Raw genomic sequence first — 16,653 nt, forward strand, 5'->3', positions numbered from 1 at the left:
GAGAATGTATGTGTCCAGGAATTTATCCATTTACTCTAGGTTTTCTAGCTTATTTATGTAGAGGTGTTTTTAGTATTCTCTGATGGTACTTTGTATTTCTGTGGGGTCAGTGGTGACATCCCCTTTATCATTTTTTATTGCATCTATTTGATTCTTCTCTCTTTTCTTCTTTATTAGTCTTGCTAGCTGTCTATCAATTTTGTTAATCTTTTCAGAAAACCAGCTTCTGGATTCATTGACTTTTTGGAGGGTTTTTTGTGTCTCTGTCTCCTTCAGTTCTGCTCTGATCTTAGTTATTTCTTACCTTCTGCTAGCTTTTGAATGTGTTTGCTCTTGCTTCTCTAGTTCTTTTAGTTGTGATATTAGGATGTCAATTTTAGATCTTTCCTGCTTTCTCTTGTGGGCATTTATTGGTATAAATTTTGCTCTACACACTGCTTTAAATGTGTCCAGAGATTCTGGTATGATGTATCTTTGTTCTCATTGGTTTCAAAGAACATCTTTATTTCCGCCTTCATTTCGTTATGTAACCAGTAGTCATTCAGGAGCAGGTTGTTTAGTTTCCATTTAGTTGAGCAGTTTTGATTGAGTTTCTTAATCCTGAGTTCTTGTTTGATTGCACTGTGGTCTGAGAGACAGTTTGTTACAGTTTCTGTTCTTTTATATTTCCTGAGGAGTGCTTTACTTCCAACTATGTGGTCAATTTTGGAATAAGTGCGATGTGGTGTTGAGAAGAATGTATATTCTGTTGGTTTGGAGTGGAGAGTTCTGTAGATGTCTATTAGGTCTGCTTGGTGCAGAGTTGGGTTCAATTTCTGTATATCCTTAACTTTCTGTCTCGTTGATCTGTCTAATGTTGACAGTGGGGTATTAAAGTCTCCCATTATCATTGTGTGGGAGTCTAAGTCTCTTTGTAAGTCTCTAAGGACTTCCTTTATGAATCTGGGTGCTCCTGAATTGGGTGCATATATATTTAGGATAGTTAGCTCTTCTTGTTGAATTGATCCCTTTACGATTGTGTAATGGCCTTCTTTGTCTCTTTTGATCTTTCTTGGTTTAAACTCTGTTTTATCAGCGACTAGGATTGCACCCCCTGCCATTTTTTGTTTTCCATTTGCTTGGTAGATCTTCCTCCATCCCTTTATTTTGAGCCTATGTGTGTCTCTGCACGTGAGATGGGTCTCCTGAATACAGCAAACTGATGGGTCTTGTCACCACCAGGCCTGCCCTACAAGAGCTCCTGACTCTTTATCCAACTTGCCAGTCTGTGTCTTTTAATTGGAACATTTAGCCCATTTACATTTAGGTTAATATTGTTACACGTGAACTTGATCCTGTCATTATGACGTTGGCTGGTTATTTTGCTCATTAGATGATGCAGTTTCTTCCTAGCATCGATGGTCTTTACATTTTGGCATGTTTTTGCAGTGGCTGGTACCTGTTGTTCATTTCCATGTTTAGTGCTTCCTTCAGGAGCTCTTGTAGGGCAGGCCTGGTGGTGACAAAATCTCTCCGCCTTTGCTTGTCTGTAAGGATTTTACTTCTCCCTCACTTATGAAACTTAATTTGGTTGGATGTGAAATTCTGGGTTGAAAATTCTTTTCTTTAAGAATGTTGAATATTGCCCCACCCCTCCCTTCTGGCTTGTAGAGTTTCTGCCGAGAGATCCACTGTTAGTCTAATGGGCTTCCCTTTGTGGGTAACCCGACCTTTCTTTCTGGCTGCCCTTACCATTTTTTCCTTCATTTCAACTTTGGTGAATCTGACAATTATGTGTCTTGGAGTTGCTCTTCTAGAGGAGTATATTTGTGGCGTTCTCTGTATTTCCTGAATTTGAATGTCAGCCTGCCTTGCTAGATTGGGAGAGTTCTCCTGGATGATATCCTGCAGAATGTTTTCCAACTTGGTTCCATTCTCCCCCTCACTTTCAGGTTCACAAATCAGACGTAGATTTTGCCTTTTCCCATATTCCCATATTTCTTGGAGGCTTTGTTCATTTCTTTTTACTCTTTTTTCTCTAAACTTCTCTTCTCACTTCATTTTATTCATTTGGTCTTCAATCACTGACGCCCTTTCTTCCAGTTGACCGAGTCGGTTACTGAAGCTTGCACATTTGTCATGTAGTTCGCATGTCATGGTTTTCAGCTCTCTCAGGTCATTTAAGGACTTCTTTACATTGGTTATTCTAGTTAGCCATTCAGGAAATCTTTTTTCAAGGTTTTTAGCTTCTTTGCTATGGGTTCGAACTTCCTCCTTTAGCTCGGAGAAGTTTGATCGTCTGAAGCCTTCTTCTCTCAACTCATCAAAGTCATTGTCTGTTCAGCTTTGTTCCATTGCTGGAGAGGAGCTGCATTCCTTTGGAGGGGGAGTGGTGCTCAGATTTTTAGAATTTTCAGTTTTTCTGCACTTCTTTTTCCCCATCTTTGTGGTTTTATCTACCTTTGGTCTTTGATGATGTTGATGTACAGATGGGGTTTTGGTGTGGATGTCCTTTCTGTTTGTTTGTTAGCTTTCTTTCTAATAGTCATGACCCTCAACTGCAGGTCTGTTGGAGTTTGCTCAAGGTCCACTTCAGACCCTGTTTGCCTGGGTGGCAGCAGCGGAGGCTGCAGAAGAGTGAATATTGCTGAACAGCAAATGTTTCTGCCTGATTAATCCTCTGGAAGCTTCGTCTCAGATGGGTACCCGGTTGTGTGAGGTGTGAGGTGTCAATCTGACCCTAGTGGGGGTGTCTCCCAGTTAGGCTACTCCAGGGTCAGGGACCCACTTGAGCAGGCAGTCTGTCTGTTCTCAGATCTCAAACTCCATGCTGGGAGAACCACTACTCTCTTCAAAGCTGTCAGACAGGGACATTTAAATCTGCAGAGGTTTCTGCTGCCTTTTGTTTGGCTATGCCCTCTCCCCAGAGGTGGAGTCTACAGAGGCAGGCAGGCCTCTTTGAGCTGTGGTGGGCTCCACCCAGTTCGAGCTTCCCCACCACTTCGTTTACCTACTCAAGCCTCAGCAATGGCGAGCGCCCCTCCCCCAGCCTTGCAGCCTCCTTGCAGTTAGATCTTGGACTACTGTGCTAGCAATGAGGGAGGCTCTGTGGGTGTGGGACTCTCCAAGCCAGATGTGGGATATAATCTCCTAGTGTGACGTTAGCTGAGACCCTTGATAAAGGACAGTGTTAGGGTGAGAGTAACCCAATTTTCCAGTTGCTATGTATCACGGTTTCCCTTGGCTAGGAAAGAGAATTCCGTTCCCCCTTGCACTTCCTGGGTGGGGTGATGGCTCGCCCTGCTTCGGTTGTTGCTCTGTGTGCTGCATTCACTGTCCTGCCCACACTGTCCAACAAGCCCCAGTGAGATGAACCCGGTACCTCAGTTGGAAATGCAGAAATCACCTGTCTCCTATGTTGCTCACGCTGGGAGCTGGAGGCTGGATTGGTTCCTATTCGGCCATCTTGGAACTGCCTCTCATCGCTCCTTTAATGAACAAAAGGTTTTAGCTTAGATATCTTCCTGTTTGTCAAGTTTTTCTGATTTTGACTTTTCAAAATATGCTGTCATATACAAGAAACCCTTGGATATAAAATTCCATGAATATTTCTCTTTTCTTGCACTCATAACTTCGGTGGATGTCATCAATTAATCTCTGGGTTATAGCATGTTTTCTTGAAAGTGTTCTGCAGTCTATTTTGGGCATTGAGAATTTCATCAAACTTAAGTGAATATTTCTGCAAATTGAAGGCATAGTCCCTTTTGATGTTTTATTATTTGCATATATTGCTTCCACAAGACCATTTCACGCAAAGACTTGTCTTGTCCCCACAGCCAGATCATTGCAACATGATATAGAATCAATCGGTCAAAAATGGGAAGGTTATCTCTGGAATGTCAATTTGACTCCATTGATCTCTCCATTTTAATTAAGACAGAATATGCTGCGTTAATTACATAACATCGCTGCACATTCTCAAATCAGAAAGTGTAGTCCCAACTTCTTGTCGTTCTATCACGGAAAGAATGATCTTATCTCCCAGATGCACATGCTTGGAAGTACTTCTCAACACACACACACACACACTCACATCCAGACACAAAGATACAAATACACACACAGACACAAACTGTTTAATATGTACACAATTGTTAACTGGCATTGTTTTACATGAAGTAAGGCAAATGTGTAGCCACTGTCCTAACCCAGTTCCACTCCTATCATATTTGCCCATAACACTGATTAGTAAATCTGATTCAGTTGTTCTATAATCACAATTTAAGCTGTTTCCATTAAATTCCCTGAGGAATGCAAAAGGATACAACCTAAGACACAAAACTTAATTGACTGCTGACATTTCATTGGTAAATTGGGTAATTGATGGGTAAATGTAGTGGAACCAGTGGGTGGGCATTAGTTATATAAGGGGTGAAGCAGCAAGGTACTTCATTATTAAAAGGTGTTTGAAAGAAATTGAAACACAGGAATGTGTATATTCAGCTGAAATAAAATTAGAATACCCAGAAATAAATCTCACTTGGGGTGTAAAAAAATGGCATTAGGGGAGATTCTGGGTCATTCGTCCAACTGTGCAAACTGGATCTTGGAAGCAGGATCCCTTTCCTGCAATGAGACTTGTTTATTGGTGGTGGTGTTTCAGTGGAAACGATTTTGGAGAATGGCCCCTTCCTTTTGTGTATCTGCTGATTAGATTTCATGGCTGATTAGATTTCATGGGAAATCTGGGGTTTTAAACTCTATTTAAATGTTAACATAATTCATTCAAATGACAAAAAATCAACAGGTTCTTTGATGTGGAATCATCACAGATCCATTTCTTCTTAGGTACAGTTATTAAAGTTGACCAACCAGAGTGAAACAATTGTGGAGAATGGCCCCTTCCTTTAGTGTATTTGCTGATTAGATTTAATGGTACGTTTATAATTAGGTACAGTGATCAAAGTTGACCTACCCAAGAGTAGAGATGTCCAGGACAGAACTCAGGACTCTGTAGAATCACAGAATCTTGGGCGCAACACTGTTCAAGCACATAAATATGCTCATTCAGAGTGCTTCGGTGTGACGTGTGTGTGAATTGCAGTGTAATGAGCATGACACGCAGACAGGTTATCAAGTGGACTCACCTCAAAATCAGCTATGGGCATTACAGAACACCGATGCCAAGTTCCCGGATCCAGAGGAAAGAAACTCCAGCATCCTGTGTAAAGCCACGGCATCTGGATTTCTCATGCTTCTGGGGATCATGCTCCTGAAAATAGTGACTCCTTCCTCCTTGTGGAGCATCTTTCTCAGCAGCGCTCATTTCTTCTTCCAGGACTCTGTCCAACAGAAAGGGGAAGCCTTCTGATAGAGCACACCTGACCCATGAAAAGAAAAGGGAAAGAAAGGAGGCCAAAGGTCACACTCTCCTCATTCCACCATCCTCCCTAAAATCATCCTGATTTCATGGGCCCTGAGACCAGGGATGCTTCTGTACACCTCGAGGCCTTGGCGCCTGGCCTAAATTCTATTCTCTTTCTCATTATCTGAAAAATTTTAAGAAAATCCCTAGAGCCAGGATCTTTATTCCTAGTAAGCCAAAAGTCCCAAAGAAACACCCAAATTCTGTCCCTCTTAGTTTGGGAAACAAGTCTACCTTCATCAGCATGACATTTTCCACCAAATGTGGTAACTGCAAGTCCACCACACAATGCTTAACTGGAATTGGAAGCAACATCTCAGACGATGAAAAATACATACAAGAAACCCTAAGACAAATGGTTTATTTTTCCCTTTCTTACTAAAACAACTGCCAGTATTAACAATGGTATGCAAATCTCCTTTAGACGCCCTGCTTTTAAATCTCTATGTTTCTTCCTGAGACAGGGACTCACTCCCATCACCCAGGCATTTACAGTGTTTAATTCTGGTTATATGCTATTCTCAAATTTACAACTATTTATTTCATCTCTCTCAAATGTTGATCCATTATCACATACGTATTAAAATATTATCTCCCATGCTGTGTGATATGTTATTTTTATATTCATCCTTTCTTAAATGAACCAAAGGTTTTAGTTGGATTAGATTGTGATTAGTTAAGTTTTCTGATTTCATGATTTCTTAAATTGTGGTCATATGACCTCAATCACTGGAAATAGAATGTCACGAGTATTTCTCTTTACTTGCAATCATAAATACAGGGAATGTCATCAATTGGTATGTCGGTGATTGCATGATTTCCTGAAAGTCTTTCACAGTCTAATTTGGGCACTGAGTATTTCGTCTAAGTTCAGTGCATGTTTCCAACACTTGATGCTTTATGATTTGGGTATATAGCTTCCACAAGAACATTTCCTGCAAAGACATATCTTGGTTCCCACTGGTAAGTCATTTCACTCGAACACAGAATCAATAGGCTGAACATGGAAAGGTTATCGCTAGAATACTTATTAGACTGCACAGATCTCTTCTTTGATATTAAGGAAACAAATACACTGTGTTATTAACTGTACTTCATTGATGATTCTCAAGTCAGAAAGTACAGGTCTGACTTCCTGTCCTTCAATGCCTGAAAGGATGATCGTATCGGCCAAAAGCACATAGTTAGAAGCACATTGCAGCTTAAACACACACACACCCAGACATATAAACAAACACAAAGAAACACTCACATGGGCATAATTCCGCACGCCCACAAGCTCACGCAAGCAAACACATACACGCAAACACACACATTGTTTCGTGAGGACAGAATTATTCCCTAGCACTGTTTTAAGTAAACTAACGGATTCCCCAGGAGTTTTAAGTGAACTCCCTGGGGAATAAAAGGGGACACACCCTATGACTCATTCTTTAACTGAGTGCTGATATTGGATTGGTGGACCGCGTACCTGATGGGTGGGTGGGGTGTTCGCGGTAGGCGGGGGTTAGTTATATAGGGTGATGCAGTCAAATGGCGCGTCATTTGAAGACTCTTTCGGAAGAGATAGCGTCTTTCTGCAACGTGCGGTCCCAGCAGAAAAAGCTTGTGATCCTTGCTCCTGGCGACATGGATACCGATTCACTCCACTTGGGAGGTGAGTGGCAGTTCAATCACTTTTCAAAACTCACATCTTCTCGGCCAGATGCAGCTTTTGCTGAAATCCAGCGGACTTCTCTACCTGAGAAGTCACCACTGTCATCTGAGACCCATGTCAACCTCTGTGATGGTTTGGCTCCTGTGGCAAGACAGCCTGCCCCCGGAAAGAAGCTTCCTCTCAGTAGCAGGAGACCTGTTGCGGTGGGGGCTGGGCTCCAGAATATGGGAAATACTTGCTACGTGAATGCTTCCCTGTAGTGCCTGACATACACACCACCCCTTGCCAACTACATGCTGTCCCAGGAGCACTCTCAACTTTGTCATCGTCACAAGTGCTGCATGCTGTGTACGATGGAAGCTCACATCACACGGGCCCTCCACTGTCCTGGCCACATCATCCAGCCCTCACAGGCATTGGCTACTGGCTTCCATCGAGGCAAGCAGGAAGATGCCCATGAATTTCTGATGTTCATTGTGGATGCCATGAAAAAGGCATGTCTTCCCGGGCACAAGCAAGTAGATCATGACTCTGAGGACACCACCCTCATCCACCAGATATTTGGAGGCTGCTGGAGATCTCAAATCAAGTGTCTCCACTGCCAGGGCGTTTCGGACACCTTTGACCCTTACCTGGACATCGCCCTGGATATCCAGGCAGTTCAGGGTGTGAAGCAAGCTTTGGAACAGGTGGTGAAGCCCAAAGAACTCAATGGAGAGAATGCCTATCATTGTGGTCTTTGTCTCCAGAAGGCGCCTGCCTCCAAGACATTCACTCTACACACTTCTGCCAAGGTCCTCATCCTTTTATTGAAGAGATTCTCCAATGTCACAGGCAACAAACTTGCCAAGAATGTGCAATACCCTGAGTGCCTTGACATGCAGCCATACATGTCTCAGCAGAACACAGGACCTCTTGTCTATGTCCTCTATGCTGTGCTGGTCCACGCTGGGTGGTGTTGTCACAACGGACATCACCTCTCTTATGTCAAAGCTCCAGGAAGCCAGTGGAATAAAATGGATGACGCCGAGGTCACTGCCTGTAGCATCGCTTCTGTCCTGAGTCAACAGGCCTATGTCCTCTTTTACATCCAGAAGAGTGAACTGGAAAGATGCAGTGAGAGTGTGTCAATAGGCAGGGAACCAGGAGCCCTTGGCGCTGAACAAAGACAGGCGAGCAACGCAAGGAGAGCTCCAGAGAGAACCCTGCCTCCAGGTACCTGACTTGGAGGAGCACTTGGTGGAAAGAGCCACTCAGGAAAGCACCTTAGACCACTGGAAGTTCCTCCAAGACCAAAACAAAACCAAGCCTGACTTCAACGTCAGAAAAGTCGAATGTACCCTGCCTCCCAACGTGCTTGTGATTCATCCATCAAAATACAAGAGTGGGATGAACAACTGTCATCCTGAACAGCAAAGCTCCCTGCTGAACCTCTCTTCAAGGAACCTGACATCTCAGGAGTCCATGAACACTGACACACTCACTTCTCTGCAAGGGAGGACCAGGAGATCCAAAGGGAGGAACAAACACAGCAAGAGGGCTCTGTTTGTGTGCCAGTGATCTCAGGAAAAGTCTCCACCCAAACGCAGGAGTGCATGCGCACACACACTGACACACACACACATACACGTACACACACACACACCCACGAGGGGGTTCGTGCGCGCACACACATACACCATCACATCACATACACAGTCAATCAGACATAAAGTAATGAGGAGCCCAGGTTTCTGTCTACACAAGAGGGACAACTGGATAGTGATGGCTGCGTTTCAGGATGAGCCCAGACATGGGAAACATCGAGTTTTGCAGTCGTCAGTCTTCTGAACCTGTGGAGGCAGTGTCTGTGTGTTTGTGTTCATGGTAGATGACATTCAGTGTGAATTTCTGAATAGGACATATTGCAGTGTAGGGTTGCGCGTGAGGTTATTGCAGGGGACGGGGTTGACTATTTTCTCTTGGGGTGTGTTTCATTCGTCAGTTGTTGGTGAGCACCAGAAGTTGAAATTTGGCGAATGTGGGACTTCTGTGGCTCCTTCTTGCTACCTTGAGTAGTGGAAACTGGGACGCATTTGAAGAGAGGAAGGATGTTCTTCTTTTGAACCTGCCTCGCCGTTTTTACATTGCTTGTTCAATGGACCTCAGGGGCCCTAGGACTTGTGCCCTTGGTGGAACCCACAGAATGCTGGAGACAGACAGACAGACACACTTGCCTATTGAATGCTGCCCATTTCCAATGAATTGAAGCAGAAAATCATCCCACTGGTATGTGAGTCATTTGGAAGTAAATCGTATTGATAATCAAGGAAATCAAACACAGGAGCGTGTGTGTATTCAACTAAAATAAAAGCAGTAAGCACTGAAATAAAACTCATTTGGTGTGCATCAAAATGGCATTTGGGAGATTCCGGGTCAATCATCCAGCTGCGAAAGGTGCATCTCTGAAGCATAGCCCCTGACCTGCAATGAGACTTGTTCATCCGAGGTGGTGTTGCAGTGGAAATGATTGTGGGAAATGGCCCCTTCCTTTTGTGTATTCGCCGATTGGATTTCAGGCTCCATTTCTCGTTCGGTACAGTGATCCAAGTTGACCAACCCGAGAGTAAAGATGTCCAGGGCATAACTCAGGGCTCCGTACAACCACAGAATCTTGGGTGCAACCCTGCTCAAGCACACAAATGTGCGTATTAACAATGTCTCTGTGTGACGTGTGTGTAAAGTACAGTGTGATGAGCATGACTGGCAGACAGGTGATCCATTGGGCTCACCTGAAAATCAGTTATGAGCATGAAAGAACACCGATGCCCAGGTCCCGGCTTCACACCTAACACCCTCCAGCGTCTTGTGTGAAGCCACGGCATCTGGACTGCTCATGCTTCTGGGGATCATTCTCCTGAAAATGGTGGCTCCTTTCTCCCTGTGGAGCAACTCTCTAAGCAGTGCTTCTTTCCTCCCCCAGGACTCTTTTCATCGGGCACGGGAAGCCTTCTGATTGAACACACCTGCCCCATGAAAGACAATGGAAAGAAACGGGGCCAAAGGTCACAGTCCTCTCATTCCACCATCCTCCCTAAAATCATCCTGAGTTCATGGGCCCTGAGGCCAGCATGTTTCTTTACACCTCGAGGCCTTGGCGCCGGGCCTAAATTCTGCCCCGTTTCTCACTCTCTAAGACATTTTGACAAAATCCCTGGAGCCAGGATCTTCATTCCTGGTAAGCCAAAGGACCTGAAGACACACCCAAATTCTGCCCCTCCTAGTTTGGGGAGCATGTCTACGTTCATCAGCTTTAAATTTTGCACCAAATGTGGGAACTGCCAGTCCACCACACAATGCCTAACTGGAAACGGAGGCAACATCCCAGATCCTGAGCAATCCATGCAAGAATCCATGAGATAAATGCCTTCTTTTCGCCTTTTCCTACTGAAACACGGGCCAGTAGTAACAATGGTGTACAAATCTCTGTTTCACTCCCTGCTTTTAAATCTCTCTGTTTCTTTCTTCTTGAGACAGGGCGCTCCACTCCCGTCACCCAGGCTTTTCCAGTGTTTAATTCTGGTTGTTTGCTTTTGTCAAATTTACAACTTTTTATTGCATCTCTCTCAAATGTTGATCCATTATCACATACATATGAAAATGTCATCTCCCATGCTGTGTGATATGTGGTTTTTGTTTTCATCCTTTGTTAAAGGAATCGAAGGTTTTAGTTGGCATACCTTCCGATTACTCAAGTTTCTTGATTTCATGATTTCTTAAATTGCCATCGTATGTCCCCAACCACCGGAAACAGAATGTCATGAATATTTGTCTCTTCTTGCAATCATAAATTCGGGGAATGTCATCAATCAGCCTCTCGGTGACTGCATGATTACCCAAAAGTCTTTCACCGTCTAAATTGTGCGTGGAGTATTTCGTCTAACTTCAGTGCATGTTTCCAACACTCGATGCTTTATGATTTGGGTATCTAGCTCCCACCAGAGCACTTCCTGCAAAGACTTATCTTGTTCCCCACTGGCAAGTCATTTCACTCGGATATAGAATCAAGAGGCTGAACATGAAAAGGTTATCACTGGAATGTCTATTGGATTCCCCGGATCCCTACACACACACACACGCACACAAGTGTACAGTCATTCCTACATAACATAATGTGGTCCTCAGGTTTTTGTCTATGTAAAAGGGACAACTGGTTAGTCATGGCCGCATTTCAAGATGATCCTATATCTAATATATTCTTGTGGAGTTGTGAGTATTCTGATCATGTGAAGGGACTGTCTCTGTGCACGTGTTTTCACAGTAGATGACATCCTGTGTGAATATCTGTATACTACATTTTGAGGTGTAGGTTTTCCCCTCAGTGTACTGGATGAATATGAATTTATTATTCTGTCTTGGTTTGTTTTGATTAGTCAATTGGTAGTCGAGAGTAGGTGAAATTTTGCTAAAGTGGGATATAGGTGAATCATTCTCGTGAATGTGAATAATTGAGACTGGGATGCATTTGTAACATTGGAAGGGTGTTCTTACTTTTTATTCCAACTTTTTTTGCTTTTGTTTTCAACTGACCTCAGGTGCCCTGGGTAGAACCTATTTAATTCTTGGAACAGACAAACAGATGCTGCTAATTTTATGGTGTGAGTTTAAGTTTAATTTAAAGGGAAAATTTCCTCACCAGTATGTAATTCATTTCCAAATAAGTTATTCTTATCATCAATGGAATAATACACAACACACTGAAGTGTGTGAGTATGAAACTACAGTCAAATTAGAAAGTTCTTAAATAAACTGCATTTCATGAGTAATGGATGGAATTTTCGGAAATTCTAGATCAACCATCCAGCTGTGAAATCTGTGTCTTTGAAGCAGTATCCCTGTCCTGAGAGTTGTTTTTCTCTGGTGGTATTTCAGTGGAAACTACTTTGGGGAATAGCCCCTTCACTTTTTATATTTGCTTCTTACTTTTCATTGTAAAGCTGTGTTTTTAAACTGTATTTAAATGTTAATAGAATCCATCCCAATAAAACATAACCAACAGATCTTCTCATTTCTAATCATCACAGATCAATCTCTTGTTAGTTATGTGATCAGTTTACTTACCTGAGAGTAAATTACACCTGGGCAGAACACAGGGCTCCATAGAAGTACAGAATCTTGGGTCCAACCCTGTCCAAGCATCAAAATGTGTATATTAACAATGTGTGTGAATTGTGTGTCGAGTAAAGTGAGTTTAGTAAAACTTGCAGTAGATTATTAATTTGGCTCACTTTGTAATCAGTGAATGAGCTTTAAAGAGTATCAGTGACCAGTGCCTACCCCCCAGAGATAAGAACTTCCAGTGTCTTGTGTGAAACCATGGCATCTGGATTGCTCATGATTCTGAAGATAATTCTGTCCCCCATGGTTTCAGAATCACTGCAGGAGGTGGAAACAGATAACACATCAGTCCCTTGCTCTCTCTGCTCTCTTCACTCAGAAAAAGTCTCACTGGGACCAAAGAAAAGCCTATGGTTTCCTAGGGAGAAGGATTTTTCTCAGGAGAGAAAATGGTGGCTCCTTCCTCCCTGTTGAGCCTCTTCCTCAGGATTGCCCCTTTGTCTCTCCAGGACTCTGTTCATCAGACCTGAGATGCCCCCTAGTTGAGCACATCTGGCCTATGAACAAATAAGGGGAAGGAATGGTTCCAAAGACTGTACTATGCTCACTCCACCATCATCTCTGAAACTAACCTAACTTCATGAGCCCTGGGTCAGAAGCTGTTTCTTTATATCTCTAGGCTTTGCCTCACAACCTAAACCCTGCCCCATTTCCTACATATTGTATATTTTGACAAAACCTGTAGAGTCTAGATCTTTATTCCTGACAGGGCAAAGGGAGACACACCAGAATACTGTCCCTCTGAGACTGCAGGACATCTCAGCTTCCATCAACATGAAATTTTGCATCAAATATAGTTACTGTAGGTCCACCTCACAATGAGTAATGGAAGTTGAGACAACATCTCAGACCCTGTACAGTCTTTGGCCAAGCTCATTTAGTTTGGCAATGCTTTTACTCTATAAATCAGTTGTGAAAACACTTAGGATTCATATTATTTAGTCTTTTAATCAGTCTGTTATTATTTTCAATGTATTTACTACACTTTAGCTTAATATTTCTGATAAACGTTGTTGCAAAATTCTCAATATAATAGTGGCAAACCAAATCCAGCAATACATCAAAAAGCTTATCCACCAAGATCAAATCGGCCTCATCCCTTGGGTGCAAGGCTGGTTCAACATATGTAAATCAATAAATGTAATTCACCACATAAACAGAACTAAAGACAAAAACCCCATGATTATTTCAGTTGACTCAGAAAAGGTCTTTGATAAAATTCAACATTCCTTTATGCTAAAAACTCTCATGAAACTAGGTATTGATGGAGCTTGCCTCAAAATAATAAGAGCCATTTATGACAAACCCACAGTCATTATCATATTGAACAGGCAAAAGCTGGAAGTATTCCATTTGAAATTTGGCACAAGGCAAGGATGCCCTCTCACCACTCCTATTCAATATAGTGTTGGAAGTTCTGGCCAAGGCAATCAGGCAAGAGAAAGAATAAAGCATATTCAAACAGGAAAAGAGGAAGTCGGACTTTCTTTTCTTGCAGATGACATGATCCTATATCTATAAGATCTCATCACCTCAGCCCAAAAGATTCTTAAGCTACAAGCAACTTCAGCAAAGTCTCAAGATACAAAATCAGTGTGCAAAAGTCTCAAGCACTCTTATACACCAACAATAGACAAGAAGAGAGCCAAATCACAAATTAATTCACATTTACAATTGCTACAAAGAGTATAAAATACCTACCTAGGAATACAGCTAACAAGGCAAGTGAAGGACCTCTTCAAGGAGAACTACAAACCACTACTCAAGGAAATAAGAGAGGACACAAACAGATGGAAAAACATTCCATGCTCATGGGTAAGAAGAATCAATATCATGAAAATGGCCATACTTCCCAAAGTAATTCATAGATTCAATGCTATTCCCATAAACTACCATGGACATTCTTTACAAAATTAGAAAAAACTACTTCAGAATTCATATGAAACGAAAAAAGAGTCCATATACCCGGGACAATCCTAAGTAAAAATAACAAAGCTGGAGGCATCCTGTTACCTGACTTCAAACCATATTACAAGGCTACAGTAACCCAAACAGCATGGTAGTGGTACAAAACAGACACATAGACCAATGGAATGGAATAGAGATATCAGAAATAAGACTGCACATCTACAACCATTTTATTTTGGATGAAAACAAACAATGGGGAAAGGATTCCCTATTTAATAATAAATGGTGCTGGAAAAACTATCTAGACATATGCAGAAAACTGAAACTGGACCCCTTCCTTATACCTTATACAAAAGTGAACTGAAAATGGATTAAAGATTTAAATGTAAAACCCAAAACTATAAAAATCCAACCCCATATAAAAGTGGGCAAAAACTGGGTGCAGTAGCTCATACCTGTAATCCCAGAAGTCTGGGAAGGTGAGGTGGGCAGATAACTTGAGGCCAGGAGTTCAAGATCAGCCTGGCCAACCTGGTGAAACTCAGTCTCTACTCAAAATACAATAAATTAGCCAGATGTGGTGGCAGGTGCCTGTAATCCCAACTACTCAGGAGGCTGAGACAGAAGAACCACCTGAATCTGGGAGGTAGAGGTTGCAGTGACCCGAGATTGTGCCACTGAACTCCACCCTGGGTGACACAGCAAGACTCTGTCTTAAAAAGTGAAAATAAAAATATTTTAAAAAGTGGGCAAAGGATATGAACAGACACTTATGCAGCCAACAAACATATGAAAAAAAAAAAAAGCCCAACGTTACTGATCATTAGAGAAATACAAATCAAAACCACAGTGAGATGTCATCTCATGCCAGTCAGAATGGTGATTATTAAAAAGTCAAGAAACAACAGATGCTGGTGAGACTGTGGGGAAACAGGAACACTTTTACACTGTTAGAGTGAATGTAAATTCAAACGCTGTGGAAGACAGTGTGGTGATTTTTCAAAGACCTAGAATCAGAAATACCATTTGATCCAGCAATGCCATTACTGGGTATATACCCAAAGGAATATAAATTCTTGTTTTATAAAGATACTTGTATGCATATGTTCATTGCCACACTCTTCACAATAGCAAAGACATGGAATCAACCCAAATGCCCATCAGTGACAGACTGGATACAGAAAATGTGATACATATACACCATGGAATACTATACAGCCATAAAAAGGAATGAGATCATGTCCTTTGCAAGGACATGGATGAAGCTGGGAGCCATTATTCTCAGCAAACTAATGCAGGAACAGAAAACCAAATACACATGTTCTCACTTATAAGTGGCAGATGAACAATGAGAAAACATAGACACAGGGAGGGGAACAACATACACTGGAGCCTGTCTGGGGGTGAGTGAGGAGGGAGTGTGTCAGAATAAATAGCTAATCCATGTGGGGCTGAATACCTAGGTTACGGGTTGATAGGTACAGCAAACCACCATCGCACACACTTACCTATGTAGCAAACCTGCACGTCCTGCACATGTATCCTGGAACTTAAAATGAAATAAAATAAAATTTTTTAAAACTTTATTTTTTCTATGTCGTGTTTGCAATTTTCAACGTGAATTTTCTAGTAGACATTTATCATATATAGAATTATATAGTTGATTTTTGAACAACTATGGTTCTGCCATTCTTTAAAATGCAAATTCTTTATGAGTGTGTGTGTATATGTACACATATGTGTGTATATATATTTGTGTGTGTATATATATGTGTACGTGTGTGTGTGTGCATAGATAGATAGATAGATAGATAGATAGATAGATAGATAGATAATGCTCCTGGTCTTCTGTTTGAGTAGGCTGAGAAGGAGGAGGGGGAGGAGTGATTGTTCTTGCAGTCTCAGAGGTAGCTAGGTGGAAGAGAATCTGTACAAATGAACACATGAAGTTCTCATTTGTAAGTGTGAGTTAAATAATTGTACACTTGGACATAGAAGTGGAATGATAGACACTAGAGATCTGGGAGGGTGAGAGGGTGGGAGGGGCAAATAATAAACAATGGTTCAGATATCTGGATTCGTTGATCCCAAATGGTGTACAATTATTTCTCTTTAATTTGTGTCTATTTACCAGCAAGTTTGAGAGGAGTGAGCCAAGCTCAGAAAGGCATTCAGCTCTAAAATCAGATGTGCATGGCAATGGGCAGAAGTACCCTCTCCCCTTCTCAGAACAAATCCAAGCTTCCTTTGTACCCCTTACCACAGGAAAGTTATGTTTTATATTTTATGAAAAAAAAACTTGTAACTTGGTAAAACTTAGAAATTAATATTGGAAAAACAGTAGGGCACTCTCTTTGGGACATAATCTTTGAGACACTTCAGCAGCATATACAGCTTGTAATTCATCCTGAGAAAATCCAGATAGCATAAACTTGAGAATGTTCATGAGGAACGGAAAAGTACACATTTACTCACATATTTTATACTAAAGTTTATCAAGGGTAGAAATTAAAAATCTGTTTTACTA

This window comes from Macaca mulatta, chromosome 13 (genome assembly GCF_049350105.2).
Source record: "Macaca mulatta isolate MMU2019108-1 chromosome 13, T2T-MMU8v2.0, whole genome shotgun sequence".
NCBI classification, from domain to species: Eukaryota; Metazoa; Chordata; class Mammalia; order Primates; family Cercopithecidae; genus Macaca; species Macaca mulatta.